Below are 5,158 nucleotides of genomic sequence, written 5' to 3' on the forward strand. Positions count from 1 at the left end.
AAGTTTTCTGGCTATGCGTGTGTCTCTCTCCCTCTCTCTCTCTCTGTGTGTGTGTGTGCGTGTTTGTCACTTGGGGGCGACAAAAATGTTGGTAATTTGTGCCTGAAGGTTAAATGTTAATGTCCACCATTACAGCACATTTGACGTTTGTTTTATAACCAAAGAGCTGCGGCCAGGGCGAACGGGTTATGAGCAGGTGCCAGACGCTGACGGGGTCTAATGGTGCGTATACGCAATTTTCGGGCCTCGGCTAATTTGCTGCCCTCCAATGGCTGGCCGTCATGTTTTATAGTTTGCTTAGGCCTAGAAAATGGCCACAAAAGTTGCTCATAATTTAAAGAAGCAGCAGTGGCAAAGCTGCAGCAGCAACTGTTGACAGAGGAAGCCGTCGAAAATGTCCTTGCCTCGAGCTGTGGCCACAAATGAAATGCCGCAAAAGCAAACACACTAACACACATGCACACACACACACACGCGCACGCACACACAACTGCGAGCCATATTTACGCATGTTGTTGGCCATTAAACAAAAAAGGCAGTCGCCAAGTCGCACACTTGCGGCCAAGCCAATGGGCTTTTGTCTTAATGGCAACTGCAAAGGCTGCTAATGTTAATTTAAGAAAATACATTTTCCAAATGCCAATGCATGTATATGTGTGTGTGTGTGTGTGTGTGTGTGTGTGTGTGCTTGTTGTGGCTGGCAACATTTGTGCAATATTATTTGCGGTCCATATGCTTGAGAGTCCTCTGCTCCTTTTAGTTTTGCGGCAGCAGCCAATTAATTGCCTGAGCCGCTGCCAGCGTACAACTAATTAAAGAAATATGCGCTTAAAAATATCCTGTGAGCTCTCCCAATCTCTCTGTCCTTGACCAGAAGGATGCTGCTGCTGCTCCTCATGTGGCTTGTGACGTGCAAAGCAATCAATTATGGCAGTCAAGGAGCAGACGCCCCAGCTAAAGCATTTAGTTCGAGTTGAGTTCGGTTTTTGGTTGTCTACTTGACGCGAGCCTATCGAGCAGCAGCAACAACAACAATAACAACAAGGCGTCTAAGCAACAAGCACAATTAATTATGTACAGGGCGGGGTCCTTTGTAGCGGCTTTCATGCCGCTCTGCTGTGCGCTTGTGTATTTGTGTTTGTGTTTGCGTCTGTGTTTGCCCAGGCCAGCACAAGATACGGCTTCAGCTACGGCTCCGGCTGTGGCTCCGGCTCCGGTTCAGCCAGCTGCCTTGACGGCAGACGACAGCATATGCTTATGCATGCCTAATTACGACAAATCCTTGCCCCAGCCCGACACACAGCTCAGAGACCAGCAGCCAGCGCGAGAACAAGCACGCGCAAATGAAGCAGGCAGCAACATACACACCCACACACGCACACACACACACACAAACAGGCGTGTGTTTGGGTTTAGGCGTTCATAATTATGGCCGTATTTAGAGAAATTGGTTATTATGTGCCTAACGCCATTTGTCTGACTGAAATAGTTTGTATTTGGCAGAGGCTTAGCCACAAGCTAAGCGCGCGGGTTGCCCAATAAATAGCTAACTTTTCGTTTGCCAGATATGTTATGCGTCTCTCCACAGGAGAGCTATAGAATCTTTACGGCAGATAAATTCTAAAATAGATAAAGATAATTGCCAACAGCTGTTAAAATACTCTCTCTTGAATTTCTCATTATAAAATTTGTGTGTCAGCCCTCGCTAATTGCTGTTGCCAAGCGCCGAATGCTTGAAATTGTTTGCTAATTCATTATTATTGGCACTTGAGTCTAACAGTTAACTGTGCTATTGTCCCTGCAAGGATCACCCGTAGCTGTAGCTTCTTCAGCAATTAGCTAAACTCTTTGCATTTGTGTGTGTGTGTGTGAGTGTGTGTGTGTATAGATGTCCATTAATAATGCCTGTTTGTGGCGCTCGTTATGCCATCCGCGTCTGCCAATTGGCTATCCATCAGTTGTAATTAATCATGCTTCAGCCTAACGATTCCACTACAAATATGCAGCCCAAATTGATGCCGCAATTAGCCACGCCTATAAAATACCAGCTTAACAATGTGAGAAAGTCGCACATGTTGCAAGCACTCATGTGTGTGTGTGAGTGTGTGGCGACAATGCAGCACGCGTCACACTTGAGGCCAAAGACAAAGCAGCCAATGCGAATGCGAATTGCTCTTAAATGCGCATTTGACAGCCAAATAAATGGCATATAAAAATGAAAGGTGGAAAGAGGGTAGTAAATGGAGGACTGGTAGGAGGTGGGGGGGGGGGGGTGGCATTTGTACAAAGATAACCTAGTCCATGATGTGAGACGAGTGCGCCTTGGCGCAAGGCGGACATCATTTGCGGCGCGTTGACATCTTGCTGATGAGTATAATATGGCAATGCTGTCATAAATTGCAGCAGCAACAGCAGCAACAAGAGCAGGAGCAACAACAACATCAGCAGCAACAGCAACAACAAACTGAAACAGTAACAAAGACAGCTACAAGCGAAGTAGCAGAAACAACAACAGCAGCGACAACAACAAAAGTATTGACAGCAGGAGCATCAGAAACAGCAACAAAAGCAACAACAACAACAGCATATACAGAAGCAACAACAGCAACACTAAGAACGAGTGCAGCAACAGCAAGAGCAGCATCAACAAGGGCAGTAACAACAACAGCAACAACAACAACAACAGCAGCAATGTCAAGTGCAGTAGCAACAACATCAGCAACAATAGCAAAAGCAGCGTCATCAGGAACACCAACAACAACAGCAACATCAGCGAAGACAGCAGCAACAGCAACAACAACAGCATCAACAGCAACGTCATCAGCAACAACAACTGCAGCAACAGCAACAACAACACCATGCAACAACAACAACATCACAAGCAATAGCAACAACAACAGCACAATCACGGACATCTACAACAACAATTGCAGCAACTTGGAGGCGCAGTGCATTTGCGGAAAAATCACAACATAAATTCATCAACACAGATTGACAATAGCCTGTCAGCTGGTCAGACACTGGCAAAGGGGTAGCAGCGGGAAAGGGGTTTGCTAGGGGGCAGGAAACGCAGGCGGAGCTGTTGCTGGCAGCGTTAAACAAAAGACAAGCAGTCTAATAGCAACGCAAATGAAGTCCAACCGCACAGAGGCCATTGCCACACACAAGTACGCACACTCACACACACTCATCCACAAACACACACACACACACACACACACACGCACACACACAGCTGTTTGCATTGGCATTGCATGTTCCGTTTTACACTTGCATTGCTGAATGAATAACGCTCGGGGGTCTAAAGTCTTCTCTGGGATTATGGATACGTTATGATGTGTCCGTATAGTATATAGCATGACAACGGCACAAGTAGTTTCCACTCTATGCAGCATAGGTTGCCTCCAGCAGTACTTAAATCTGTCTGTATGTGTGCTTAAATTATGCTAAAGGAAGCAGCCAAAGAACTTGTTGGCACAAAAACTTTTGGCAAAAAGAGATAGCTGCATAGTTGGTTTGAATAAGACTTCACCAAAATTAGTAAATAGAATGTGACTAGAAATTTCAGTTTTGTAAAGTTCTGCCAACAAATGAGTACAACTTAGCTATTTGTTGTCGTTAAGTTTAGGTCTGAAGCAGTCTTTGGTATGATTCAGCCAGTTTCCATGACTTTTTTCGAATTTACAGGGTATATCAGCAACTATCAGAAACTTTCTTTCAGCTTATATGTTGTATTTTTTTTTACGTCCCCTCATTGGTGCTGTTTTGCATATTCTTTGCATTTACCATTTTTGCTATTACAGGGTATTAGAGCAGCAAACACCAACTTTCTCTAATCTTTGTTTATTCAGCTTTTTATTTATGTCTGCAGTTTTCAGCTAATTTGCAGAGTATTATATATTTCATATACCGTATACAAAGTTGGCATTTTCTGCCATAATTTACAGGGTATAGGAACTACAGTCATACGTTTTGCTTGACCTCTGCACTCTCCTCAGTTGCTAACACTGATGTCCATTTGCAGGACACAATTTCTTATGTGATTTTCCCCGCATTAATTGACACAATTTATAGGGTATTTTAGCTGCAATCACATACTTACTTCACCCGCTTAATTCTCTTTGCATCATCTAATTGCTGGAGGGTTTTTTCATGTTTAATGAATTTGTGATTGCTGGAAATGTGAATTCCTTGCGCAGACAATTCCGTTTATTTGTGCATATAAATTCGAGCTACATTTATAAACTTGTCGATGCTGTTATATCAATAAATATGGAAGAGCTACCCATTTATAAATATACACAAGAAAATAGGGAAAATGATTCATGATTCAATTTTGGTCAAAATGCGTGGGTGGCTGGACACTGCGAATAAGTGTGGGCAGCCAAAAAGCAACTGCGAAATAAATAATGTGAATCAAGTAGGAGTGCTCGAGTTGGGAGTGCCCGACTACCACATACCGATTACTGATTCATACTAGTAAAAAGATATATTTATCCTTTTATATGATGCTCCAGACACCATGTCATAAAATGAAGGGAGATATTGAAACAAATGATAAGCCGCTTCTTCTTTTGGGATATGCTGAGTTTACAGATTACATAGTTTACATTGTCCTGATCAAGAACTTATATACCTTACGGGTTGGAAAATGCATTCTGTTGCCATTTGCATAAATTTGCAAGAAACCAATCGACCCTTTCTTAGCAATATTCAAGGATTTTGGGCATACAAAGAGGGGAAAATAAATAAAATAATAATAATTATAGCTGGTATATAGCAATAATTAAAATCAGCCATGTTTGCCTTGGTTGCACTCACGACAATGAAAATTGTTTAAGAATGTCCATTGTAAAATAATTATATAGAAGATTTAAGCGATTTCCACACAGAGCTGCAACAGGCGAGGCAAAGCTGCTGTGTGTAAGTGTGTGTGTGTGTGTGTGTGTGTGAAAGTGGACAGCGAAATTCTTTCTATAAATTTGTTGTGCTTGGTGTTGCTGTTGCTGCTGCTGTTGTTGTTGTTGTTGTTGTTGCTGTTGTTACTGTTGTTGTTGTTGCTGTTGTTTTGCACGTTATTTTTATAAAATTCACCTCAGAACGGCTGATCATCAAAGATGTTGCCGCTGGCCGAACGGTGAGAGCCAACATTCATTTT

The sequence above is a fragment of the Drosophila virilis genome, chromosome 5 (genome assembly GCF_030788295.1).
Source record: "Drosophila virilis strain 15010-1051.87 chromosome 5, Dvir_AGI_RSII-ME, whole genome shotgun sequence".
NCBI lineage: Eukaryota > Metazoa > Arthropoda > Insecta > Diptera > Drosophilidae > Drosophila > Drosophila virilis.